Genomic DNA, 13,751 nt, shown 5'->3' with positions numbered 1-13,751 from the left:
CTCAATTCAAGAAGAACATGGCCAAGCTCAGTGTGGCTGATGTTCAAAGCTTCAAGCAGATGCTGCATGACCTCAAGGAAGAGTTTCACAAGAAGCGTGAGGAAGCCAAAGGTTCAAGAGAGCGGATGAAATACTTCGCTGCTAAATGTGTTCAAGCTCACAATGAGGCAAATAAGCAAAAGGCTCTTGGGCATCCTGGCATCGACCCCAAGATGGCTGCCAAACTGAAGAAGAAGCCTGTTGTGGCCCAAGCTGAAGCATCAAGGCAGGAAGCACCTTGCATTGTCTTCCCTGCCAGCATGACAGGCTCGAAGCCCATGGTCCCCTCAGCAGCTTCAGAACTGAAGAAGGCAAGGGCAGCTGAGGTCGAAGGAAAGAAGCACAAGCACAAGAATGCTTCTGATGGTGCTCCATCAACAAAGAATCCAAAGACGAAGTCTTCCCGGAAAGAGTGTGTTGCTGCCACAGAGCCACTTGTTGTCGAACTCATTTCTGTTGCTCGTCCTGCCTCCTGAAACCAACAGCATCAACTTGTAGTTCACGAGCCTGCTTTCACAGAGGCTCCTGAAGATGAAGAAGTTCCAGCTGTCGACCCCATCACAGCTGAAGACATTGGTCATGGCGACAATGTAGGAGATAATGAAGTCCTTCCTCAGATCGAGCACCAACTGGTATCATCGCCTATTCTCACGAACAACAAACTCATCAGCATTGGCCGTCCCTTGGCGCCAATTGCTCAGGATGCATCATGGGTTGATCACCCTCAACAAGACACACCAAGTCAAGATGACACCCCCAGTACTCCCCCACGTCAAGTCACCACTTCGGTGCTTGACAATGAAACTTATATGGTGCAGACCACTCCCTCGCCACAGGAGTCGCCAGCTTTCTGCAGGCTTCGCAAAGGCCCTAGGCCACATGTCGCCATGTTGAGCATTCCAAAGGGAGAAGTGCAACAAAGCTCAGTAGCACACCAAGTGTTTCCTGAAGCCACTCCCGCTGCGAATGTCTCCGAGTCCGAAGCAAAAGCTGCCGAAGACAATCAAAAACCGCGTCAAGAAGAAGAAAGAGTTGCCACACCCCCTGTCACTCAAGAGGTTGTTATCGAGGAGAATGTGTCAGTGCCCGACCCTCCTGCTACTGAAGAGGAGGTCGAAAACATTGGGGCGGCCACAAACAAGACTACTGAAGCCAATGACGTTGTCATGGCTGAAGACATTGTGGAGCCTGGAGCTAATGTTGCGCCTGAAGCTAGTGTGCAACCTGGAGCCACAATCAATGCTGATGATGTTGTTCCACCCCCAAGGCCTCACACTATTGAGCAGGCATATGATCGCGGCCAACTTGTCACTGTCCGATGGCCTGTTCTGGTTCCTCCCACTGCTCTCGGACCACAATTTGACTACCATGTGGAGCAAAGCCCTCAGGTTCAGAAGCCAAAGCCCAGACTGCCAAGATTTCCCGATGCTGCAACATTGCCAGGATCATTCAGTGTAAACAGCTCCGGGGCACACAACACATTCTTTGACAGTGCCAAGAACCCGTACACGAAGCCAAAGATCTCATCTTATCGCTTATGGAGCTATCAGCAGCGCAGTTATTACTCGTGTATCTTATACAATCAAGGGTGAACCTTTCCTCACATGCGTCTGGATTGTGAAGCCATTGCTGGTCTGCCCTGCTTGGAAGAAGCTCTAGACTATTTCAGAGATTTTGGCCTTCTGCAGTTCGTAACTGACAAAGAGCATTGCAATGAGGATCTTCTGTTGTAATTCTATGCCACCCTTCACATTCGTTGCTACAACAGGGATCCGAAGAGTTGGGTCCTTGAGTGGATGACAGGTGATGTGCACCATGAAGCCAAAGCTCAAGATATAATTGAGCTTAGTTCCCTGCCCACTCCAGGTGAGCTCTATGAACCTGGTTGTCAGCTACATAGGAATGCATTAGAGAGCATATTTCAGAAGCCTGATCCCAACATGAGTCACATGCTCAGCATGATGAAACCCCTGCCACGAGATGCTGAATATCCTTAGGAATTCTTTGTCGAAGACCTCGAGTAGCTGCCCCATACCATTTATCACATTGTAAGGCGAACTCTATGGCCCATCAAAGGACATTCTCCTATAGCCAAGCTTGAAGGCACGATGAAGACATTGGTGTTCCATATTCTCAATGGCATCAACTTCAACGCTCAAGATTTCTTCATCAGGCAACTTGCTACATCTGGAATTGATCTATTTGGCTTGAAGTTTTATGCTCCATGGGTGATGCGCTTAATCAAGCTTCACTCTTCTATCAACTATCATCCCTCTGCGCAACCATCTTATCCTCTTGCCTGAGGTTGATATGTCTGTCGAAGACATCTACCTGGAGCCTGCCAAGGAGCCACGTTATCTTCATAATGTTGATCGCCAAAGCTTCTCGCAACCAATTGAAGGAGTTCTTGCTGCAACTCGTGTCTATCCTCTGGCTGGAAATACACGTGCACCTCATCGTGCCACTACTGAAGCCACTAAAAGCACCATTGCTCAAAGGCCTTGAAAGCGATCACGTGTACTCAATGACCGAGAGCTTCTTGTGGCCTTAGATCAGAAACAGGATAAGCACCACGACTAGCTAAAGCATCAGATGCAGAAATCTTGGTGGATGTTAATCGCATTTGCAATCTTGCCACCAAGAACGCATTCGTATCACATGAAGCATGTCAGAGGTCTTGCAAGAGTCTGACTTTGCTAAGCTCTGAAGACGATCTTCGCAAAGATGGCTTCACAAAGCGCTACAAATTTGATTCCACGCCTCCCCGGAATGCTATCTTGTGTCGTACTCCTTCCTTAGAAGACTCGGAGTATTCATCTTCGGCCGCAACTGTTGTTGCGAGGGTCGTCGATGAAGAAGACGATGCCAGTTCACCAACCATGACTTCGCCGCATCTCGACACTGCACTAGGACCTTCTGCACCACCGGACTCCAACGTCGACCCTACACCTTCATCTACTCCTGTTGGGAATGAGTAGATGCTCTAGGTCTTCAAACCTTTTTGGTCCTTACTGAAAAAAGGGGGAGAAGCATATGAGTTGATAGTCTTCAAGCTGGTCCATATGGGTGGTTGCTATATTTTTGCCAAGTGGTTACAACTCTTGTTTTTTATACATTTGGTTCTTTGGGTTGTAACACTTAAACTTGATGGTCGTCTGCTACTTTGTCTGCTATTTTGTGATGTGATGATTGTTGGGGAACGTAGCAGAAATTCAAAATTTTCCTACGTGTCACAAAGATCTATCTATGGAGAAACCAGCAACGAGGGGAAGGAGAGTGCATCTACATACCCTTGTAGATCGCTAAGCGGAAGCGTTCAAGTGAACGGGGTTGATGAAGTCGTACTCGTCGTGATTCAAATCACCGATGATCAAGTGCCGAACGCACGGCACCTCCGCGTTCAACACACGTACAGCCCGGTGACGTCTCCCACACCTTGATCCAGCAAGGAGAGAGGGAGAGGTTGAGGAAGACTCCATCCAACAGCAGCACAACGGCGTGGTGGTGGTGGAGGAGCGTGGCAATCCCGCAGGGCTTCGCCAAGCACCATGGGAGAGGAGGAGGAGGAGAGGCGGGGCTGCACCAACGAGAGGAGAAGTTCTCATGTCTTGGGCTGCTCCAATGCCTCAAGTATATATAGGGGGAAGGGGGGCTGCGCCCCCTTTAGGGTTTCCCACCCCAAGGGGTGCGGCCAAGGGGGGGAGGAGTGCCTCCCAAGCCAAGTGGAGGCCCTCCCCCTTAGGGTTTCCCCCTCCCATGCGCATGGGCCTTGGGGGGGCTGGTGCCCTTGGCCCATTAAGGCTAGGGCGCCCCCCTACAGCCCATGTTGCTGTATTGGACGTGGTCGAACAGTTTCTGGACCTCCGGACCCCTCCGGAATCCTTCGGAACCTTCTGGAAGCTTCCCGGTACAATACCGAAAAAACCCAAACTTTTTCCGGAACCCGAACAACAACTTTCCATATATAAATATTTACCTCCGGACCATTCCGGAACTCCTCGTGACGTCCGGGATCTCATCCGGGACTCCGAACAACATTCGGTAACCACATACAAACTTCCTTTATAACCCTAGCGTCATCGAACCTTAAGTGTGTAGACCCTACGGGTTCGGGAGACATGTAGACATGACCGAGACGTTCTCCGGTCAATAACCAACAGCGGGATCTGGATACCCATGTTGGCTCCCACATGTTCCACGATGATCTCATCGGATGAACCACGATGTCAAGGACTCAATCAATCCCGTATACAATTCCCTTTGTCTAGCGGTATTTTACTTGCCCGAGATTCGATCGTCGGTATACCGATACCTTGTTCAATCTCGTTACCGGCAAGTCTCTTTACTCGTTCCGTAACACATCATCCCGTGATCAACCCCTTGGTCACATTGTGCACATTATGATGATGTCCTACCGAGTGGGCCCAGAGATACCTCTCCGTTTACACGGAGTGACAAATCCCAGTCTCGATCCGCATAAAACAATAGATACTTTCGGAGATACCTGTAGTGCACCTTTATAGTCACCCAGTTACGTTGTGACGTTTGATACACCCAAAGCACTCCTACGGTATCCAGGAGTTACACGCTCTCATGGTCAAAGGAAGAGATACTTGACATTGGCAAAGCTCTAGCAAACGAACTACACGATCTTTGTGCTATGCTTAGGATTTGGTCTTGTCCATCGCATCATTCTCCTAATGATGCGATCCCGTTATCAACGACATCCAATGTCCATAGCCAGGAAACCATGACTATCTGTTGATCACAATGAGCTAGTCAACTAGAGGCTCACTAGGGACATATTGTGGTCTATGTATTCACACGTGTATTACGATTTCCGGATAATACAGTTATAGCATGAATAAAAGAATATTATCATGAACAAAGAAATATAATAATAACTTATTTATTATTGCCTCTAGGGCATATTTCCAACAGTCTCCCACTTGCACTAGAGTCAATAATGTAGTTCACATCACCATGAGATTAACACTGACAGGTCACATCACCATGTGACCAACATCCAAAGAGTTTTGGGTTTGATCATGTTGCTTGTGAGAGAGGTTTTAGTCAACGGGTCTGAACCTTTCAGATCCGTGTGTGCTTTACAAATCTCTATGTCATCTCCTAGATGTAGCTACCACGTTCTATTTGGAGCCATTCCAAATAACTGTTCCACTTGGAGCTATTCTAAATTGTTGCCCCATTATACGTATCCGGTATCTCTACTTAGAGCTATCCGGATAGGTGTTAAGCTTGCATCGACGTAACCTTTACGACGAACTCTTTTACCACCTCCATAATCGAGAAAATTCCTTAGTCCACTAGTTACTAAGGATAACTTTGACCGCTGTCTGTGATCCGTTCTTGGATCACTCTTGTACCCCTTGACTAACTCATGGCAAGGCACACTTCAGGTGCGGTACACAGCATAGCATACTGTAGAGCCTATGTCTTAAGCATAGGAGACGACCTTCGTCCTTTCTCTCTATTCTGCCATGGTCGAGCTTTAAGTCTTAACTTCGTACCTTGCAACTCAGGCAAGAACTTCTTCTTTGACTGATCCATCTTGAACACCTTCAAGATCATGTCAAGGTATATGCTCATTTTGAAAGTATTATTAAGCATTTTGATCTATCCTTATAGATCTCGATGTTCAAGTAGCTTAATCCAGGTTTTCTATTGAAAAACACCTTTCAAATAACCCTATATGCTTTCTAGAAATTCTACATCATTTCTGATCAACATATACTCATCAGAAATTCTATAGTGCTCCCACTCACTTCTTTGGAAATACAAGTTTCTCATAAAACTTTGTACAAACCCAAAATCTTTGATCATCTCATCAAAGTGTACATTCCAACTCCGAGATGCTCACTCCAGTCCTTAGAAGGATCGCTAGAGCCAGCATACCTTTTAGCATCCTTAGGATCAACAAAACTTTTCTGATTGTATCACATACAACCTTTCCTTACGAAAACTGGTAAGGAAACTCGTCTTGACATCCATCTGCCAGATTTCATAAATGCAGCTTATGCTAACATGATTCCGACGGACTTAAGCATCGCTACGGATGAGAAAATCTCATCGTAGTCAACTCCTTGAACTTGTGAAAAACTCTTCGCCACAAGTCGAGCTTCATAGACGGTGACATTACCGTCCACGTCCGTCTTCTTCTTAAAGATCCACTTATCTCAATGGCTTGCCGATCATCGGGCAAGTCCACCAAAGTCCATGCTTTGTTCTGATACATGGATCCTATCTCGGATTTCATGGCTTCTAACCATTTGTCGGAATTTGGGCCCACCTTTGCTTCTCCATAGCTCGTAGGTTCATTGTTGTCTAGCAACATGACCTTCAAGACAGGATTACTGTACCACTCTGAAGTAGTACGTATCCTTGTCACCCTACGAGGTACGGCAGTGACTTGATCCGAAGCTTCATGATCACTATCATAAGCTTCTACTTCAATTGGTGTAGGTGCCACATGAACAACTTCCTGTGCCCTGATACACACTGGTTGAAGTGATGGTTCAATAACCATATCAAGTCTCCACCATTCTCCCACTCAACTCTTTCAAGAGAAACCTTTCCTCGAGAAAGGACCCGATTCAAGAAACAATCCATATTGCTTTCGGATCTGAATAAGGAGGTATACCCAACTGTTTTGGGTGTCCTATGAAGATGCATTTTATCCGCTTTGGGTTCGAGCTTATCAATCCTGAAACTTTTTCACATAAGCGTCGCAGCCCCAAACCTTTAAGAAACGACAACTTAGGTTTCTCTAAACCATAATTCATACGGTGTCATCTCAACGGAATTACGTGGTGCCCTATTTAAAGTGAATGTGGTTGTCTCTAATGCCTAACCCATGAACAATAGTGGTAATTCGATAAGAGACATCATGGTACGCACCATATCCAATAGGGTGCAACTATGATGTTCGGACACACCATCACACTATGGTGTTCCAGGCAGTATTAATTTCGAAACAATTTCCACAACGTCTTAATTGTGTGCCAAAACTCGTAACTCAGATACTCATCTCTATGATCATATCATAGACATTTTATCCTCTTGTCACAATGATCTTCTACTTCACTCTGAAATTACTTGAACTATTCAATAATTCAGACTTGTGTTTCATCAAGTAATATTCTCAACATCTACTCGAATCATCTGTGAAGTAAGAACATAACGATATTCACTGCATGCCTCAGCACTCATTGGACTGCACGCATCAAAATGTGTTGCTTCCAACAAGTTGCTATCTTGTTCCATTTTACTGAAACCGAGGCTTTTCAGTCATCTTGCCTATGTGGTATGATTTGCATATCTCAAGTGATCCAAAATCAAGTGAGTCCAAACGATCCATCTGCATGGAGTTTCTTCATGCGTATACACCAATAGACATGGTTCGCATGTCTCAAACTTTTCAAAAATGAGTGAGTCCAAAGATCCATCGACATGGATCTTCTTCATGCGTTTTAAACCAATATGACTTACATGGCAGTGCCACCAGTAAGTGGTACTATCATTACTATCTTTTGGCATGAAAATGTGTATCACTATGATCGAGATTCAATAAACCATTCAGGTTTAATACTAATCTTGATGGTAGAGGGAGCGTGCGATGTTTGATTACATCAAACTTGGAAACACTTCCAACATATATCGTCAGCTCACCTTTAGCTAGTCTCCGTTTATTCCGTAGCTTTTATTTCGAGTTACTAACACTTAGCAACCGAACCGGTATCTAATACCCTGGTGCTACTAGGAGTACTAGTAAAGTACACATTAACATAATGTATATCCAATATACTTCTATCGACCTTGCCAGCCTTCTCATCTACCAAGTATCTAGGGTAATTCTGCTCTAGTGACTATTCCCCTTATCACAGAAGCACTTAGTCTCGGGTTTGGGTTCAACCTTGGGTTTCTTCACTAGAGCAGCAGCTGATTTGCCGTTTCATGAAGTATCCCTTCTTGCCCTTGCCCTTCTTGAAACTAGTGGTTTCACTAACCATCAACAATTGATGCTCCTTCTTGATTTCTACTTTCGCGGTGTCAAACATCGTGAGTACCTCAAGGATCACCATATCTATCCCTGATATATTATAGTTCATCACGAAGCTCTAGCAGCTTGGTGGCAATGTCTTTGGAGAAACATCACTATCTCATCTGGAAGATCAACTCCCACTCGATTCAAGTGATTGTTGCACTCAGACAATCTTAGCACAAGCTCAACGATTGAGCTTTTCTCCCTTAGTTTGCAGGCTAAGAAAATCGTCGGAGGTCTTATACCTCTTGACGTGGGCACGAGCCTGAAATCCCAATTTCAGCCCTCGAAACATCTCATATGTTCCGCGATGTTTCGAAAAACATCTTTGGTGCCTCTACTTAAGCCATTTAACTGAACTATCACGTAGTTATCAAAACGTGTATGTCCGATGTTCGCAACATCCACAAACGACGTTTGGGGTTCAGCACACTGAGCAGTGCATTAAGGACATAAGCTTTCTACTGTCTGCATAATTGCTACTATCAACTTTCAACTATATTTTCTCTAGGAACATATCTAAACAGTGGAACTAAAGCGCGAGCTTACGACATAATTTGCAAAAGGTCTTTTGACTATGTTCAAGATAATTAAGTTCATCTTATGAACTCCCACTCAGATAGACATCCCTCTGGTCATCTAAGTGATTACATGATCCGAGTCAACTAGGCCGCGTCCGATCATCACGTGAGACGGACTAGTCATCATCGGTGAACATCTTCATGTTGATCGTATCTACCATACGACTCATGCTCGACTTTTTGGTCTCCGTGTTCCGAGGCCATGTCTGTACATGCTAGGCTCGTCAAGTTAACCCTAAGTGTTTTCGCTGTGTAAAACTGTCTTACACCCGTTGTATGTGAACGTAAGAATCCATCACACCCGATCATCACGTGGTGCTTAGAAGCGACGAACTGTAGCAACGGTGCACAGTTAGGGGAGAACACTTCTTGAAATTTTGTAAGGGATCATCTTATTTACTACCGTCGTCCTAAGTAAACAAGATGCATAAACATGATAAACATCACATGCAATCAAATAGTGACATGATATGGCCAATATCATTTTGCTCCTTTTGATCTTCATCTTCGGGGCTCCATGATCATCATCATCACCGGCATGACACCATGATCTCCATCATCATGATCTCCATCATCGTGTCTTCATGAAGTTGTCACGCCAACGACTACTTCTACTTCTATGGCTAACGCGTTTAGCAATAAAGTAAAGTAATTTACATGGCGTTGTTCAATGACACGCAGGTCATACAATAAATAAAGACAACTCCTATGGCTCCTGCCGGTTGTCATACTCATCGACATGCAAGTCGTGATTCCTATTACAAGAACATGATCAATCTCATACATCACATATCATTCATCACATTCCTCTTGGCCATATCACATCACATAGCATACCCTGCAAAAACAAGTTAGATGTCCTCTAATTGTTGTTTGCATGTTTTACGTGGCTGCTATGGGTTTCTAGCAAGAATGTTTCTTACCTACGCAAAACCACAACGTGATATGTCAATTGCTATTTACCCTTCATAAGGACCCTTTTCATCGAATCCATTCCGACTAAAGTGGGAGAGACTGGCACCCGCTAGCCACCTTATGCACCAAGTGCATGTCAGTCGGTGGAATTTGTCTCACGTAAGAGTACGTGTAAGGTCGGTCTGGGCCGCTTCATCCCACAATACCGTCGAAACAAGATTGGACTAGTAACGGTAAGCATATTGAACAACATCAACGCCCACAACTACTTTGTGTTCTACTCGTGTAAAGAATCTACGCAATAGACCTAGCTCATGATGCCACTGTTGGGGAATGTAGCAGAAATTCAAAATTTTCCTACGTGTCACCAAGATCTATCTATGGAGAAACCAGCAACTAGGGGAAGGAGAGTGCATCTACATACCCTTGTAGATCGCTAAGCGGAAGCGTTCAAGTGAACGGGGTTGATGAAGTCGTACTCGTCGTGATTCAAATCACCGATGATCAAGTGCCGAACGCACGGCACCTCCGCGTTCAACACACGTACAGCCCGGTGACGTCTCCCACACCTTGATCCAGCAAGGAGAGAGGGAGAGGTTGAGGAAGACTCCATCCAACAGCAGCACAACGGCGTGGTGGTGGTGGAGGAGCGTGGCAATCCCGCAGGGCTTCGCCAAGCACCATGGGAGAGGAGGAGGAGGAGAGGCGGGGCTGCACCAACGAGAGGAGAAGTTCTCATGTCTTGGGCTGCTCCAATGCCTCAAGTATATATAGGGGGAAGGGGGGCTGCGCCCCCTTTAGGGTTTCCCACCCCAAGGGGTGCGGCCAAGGGGGGGAGGAGTGCCTCCCAAGCCAAGTGGAGGCCCTCCCCCTTAGGGTTTCCCCCTCCCATGCGCATGGGCCTTGGGGGGGCTGGTGCCCTTGGCCCATTAACGCTAGGGTGCCCCCCTACAGCCCATGCTGCTGTATTGGACGTGGTGGAATAGTTTCTGGACCTCTGGACCCCTCCGGAATCCTCCGGAACCTTCTGGAAGCTTCCCGGTACAATACCGAAAAAACCCGAACTTTTTCCGGAACCCGAACAACAACTTTCCATATATAAATCTTTACCTCCGGACCATTCCGGAACTCCTCGTGACATCCGGGATCTCATCCGGGACTCCGAACAACATTCGGTAACCACATACAAACTTCCTTTATAACCCTAGCGTCATCAAACCTTAAGTGTGTAGACCCTACGGGTTCGGGAGACATGTAGACATGACCGAGACGTTCTCCGGTCAATAACCAACAGGGGGATCTGGATACCCATGTTGGCTCCCACATGTTCCACAATGATCTCATCGGATGAACCACGATGTCAAGGACTCAATCGATCCCGTATACAATTCCCTTTGTCTAGCGGTATTTTACTTGCCCGAGATTCGATCGTCGGTATACCGATACCTTGTTCAATCTCGTTACCGGCAAGTCTCTTTACTCGTTCCGTAACACATCATCCCGTGATCAACCCCTTGGTCACATTGTGCACATTATGATGATGTCCTACCGAGTGGGCCCAGAGATACCTCTCCGTTTACACGGAGTGACAAATCCCAGTCTCGATCCGCATAAAACAATAGATACTTTCGGAGATACCTGTAGTGCACCTTTATAGTCACCCAGTTATGTTGTGACGTTTGATACACCCAAAGCACTCCTACGGTATCCAGGAGTTACACGCTCTCATGGTCAAAGGAAGAGATACTTGACATTGGCAAAGCTCTAGCAAACGAACTACACGATCTTTGTGCTATGCTTAGGATTGGGTCTTGTCCATCACATCATTCTCCTAATGATGCGATCCCGTTATCAACGACATCCAATGTCCATAGCCAGGAAACCATGACTATCTATTGATCACAACGAGCTAGTCAACTAGAGGCTCACTAGGGACATATTGTGGTCTATGTATTCACACGTGTATTACGATTTCCGGATAATACAGTTATAGCATGAATAAAAGACTATTATCATGAACAAAGAAATATAATAATAACTTATTTATTATTGCCTCTAGGGCATATTTCCAACAATGATAAATTTCGCAGACGTCCATTTTTCATTATGCATGTCATTATCTTCACTATATTTGTATATGCATGATCAATTGTCTTCATAGGTGGAAGATGATCTCCACAAGTAAAACCTGCCATGTGCATTTGCATTCAAGAGCAAACTACTTATATGCACATCTTCAGCGGGAGCCCTTTTGCTACTTATGAAGACAATGCCTTAACCCTTACAATTTCACATACTTTTATCCCCGTTGAAAACTTCAACCAGTTTGTCATCAATCACCAAAAAGGGGGATATTTTAAGTGATTCTAGTGCCACCCCTAGTTGGTTTTGGAGTGTTGATGATAAACTTGGTTGAGGGACTAATGTGTTTGTGAGAATTGCAGGATAACACAGGTAGTAGTCCCTCATTGATTCGGTTTACCTACCGGAGATGACCGCTAAAAATGTGTGAAGACATTGAAGACAATGGTGGTATGTGAAGATATTCACAACAAATATTATGACTCGAGAAGACATTCATGTGAAGACTATGGAGTGTGAAGACATAGTTGTTTTGTAGTTTCCTTTTCTTCTTTGTTGAGTCATAGGAACCACTTCACTGTTAAGTGGGGTCCAAGTGAACAAAGTCGGAGTGACTGAGGTGATGCTCAACCAAATCCTATGTCTTCGAGTGAAGACAATGAGAGCAAATCTTATCAAGAGTTGGATGAGTCAGCTTTACTTGTAACCCAAGTCAAGTTATCGCTTGTGTTTGAAATCTGACTGTTAGACACGTGTCAGTTCCTTAGTGACCCAGGGTCATTTCGGACAAATTAAGTCGGCTTGCTTCCTGGATATAAATAGCCCACCCCCTACACCATAAATTGGTGGCTGCTTAGAGTTAGTGCACGGCTTTTGTCGTTTGAGAGCAACCCACCTCCGAAGCATTTGAGAGAGAGAGAGATCCTTGCGAGGACCAAGCCCAAAACACCCAGAGCCAAACAGTGTTAGGCATCACTGAAGTCTTTCTGTCTGCATGATCTGAAGACTTATTACACTTGAGGACTATGAATCCTCCAACCGGTTAGGCGTCGCATTTTGAGCATCCAAGAGTCATTCTGGATTGCTGGTGAACGAAGTCGGTGAAGGTTTGGAAGTCTACCTTGAAGACTTACCAGAGTGATTGGGCGAGGACTAAGTGTCCTTAGCTCAAGGGGAATAAGGTGAAGACGCGGTCTTCTGAGTTGAATCTCAGCCTCCCTAACCAGACGTACAGTTCTCAAAGCAACTGGAACTGGTCCAACAAATCCTTGTCCTCTCCAAGCAACTGGTTCTATCACTCCCCTCTCTTTACTAACAGTTTGTCTTCATGAAGTCACTACCTGCTTGCATGACCTGATTGACTTCACTGTGTGAAGACTGTTGTTGTTTGGCTTCATACCATCTTCCATTCTGATCCATACTGCCTAGCTACTAATAGTCTTCGTGCTTTTACTTCATTACTTACATGACTATGGCTCGTCTAGTGTAGTGTTCCTTCCGCTGCATATCTATAGATTCATTTCTATTGTGTATCTTCGAAACTCCCATGTTTTCAAGACTTTCATAAAAATCGCCTATTCACCCCCCCCCTCTAGTCGATAACTAGCAATTTCAAGAGCAAATTACCAGTAGTACTTTAAGTTTGGAGTATTAATGCACAATGTTAGTAAGAGCATCCATTGATGGCTTTGACCGTTGATTAGCATGTGTGCCCGTGTGCGTTTTTTGCGTTAATCATTAGAAGATCACAAAACACACGGTCTCTATGCCGTACATGTCTGTGTTTTTTTGCGTTAATGATCCATAAGTCGGTTACATGTGCGATGTTTCCTAATAAACCAGGCGTACCATTGACCGAAAAAAATCAACTACACGTGTACATTTTCTGGAGACGGGATCTGCTAATTTTCTATTTCCTCACACATGAGTATTTTACACGCTTTGTCTGCGTTGTGTGTTTCCCCCGCCCAAGTTTCAACTTTCGCAGCGAAATTTTCATTAGGCACGCGATTTCAGAATTTATTCCTCCAACCACACCCCCACCCATCAAATTTCTTCAGTATGTCCCCCCC

The sequence above is a fragment of the Triticum dicoccoides genome, chromosome 2B (assembly GCF_002162155.2).
Source record: "Triticum dicoccoides isolate Atlit2015 ecotype Zavitan chromosome 2B, WEW_v2.0, whole genome shotgun sequence".
In the NCBI taxonomy this organism is placed as follows: Eukaryota; Viridiplantae; Streptophyta; class Magnoliopsida; order Poales; family Poaceae; genus Triticum; species Triticum dicoccoides.
This window is presented reverse-complemented; position numbering follows the sequence as displayed.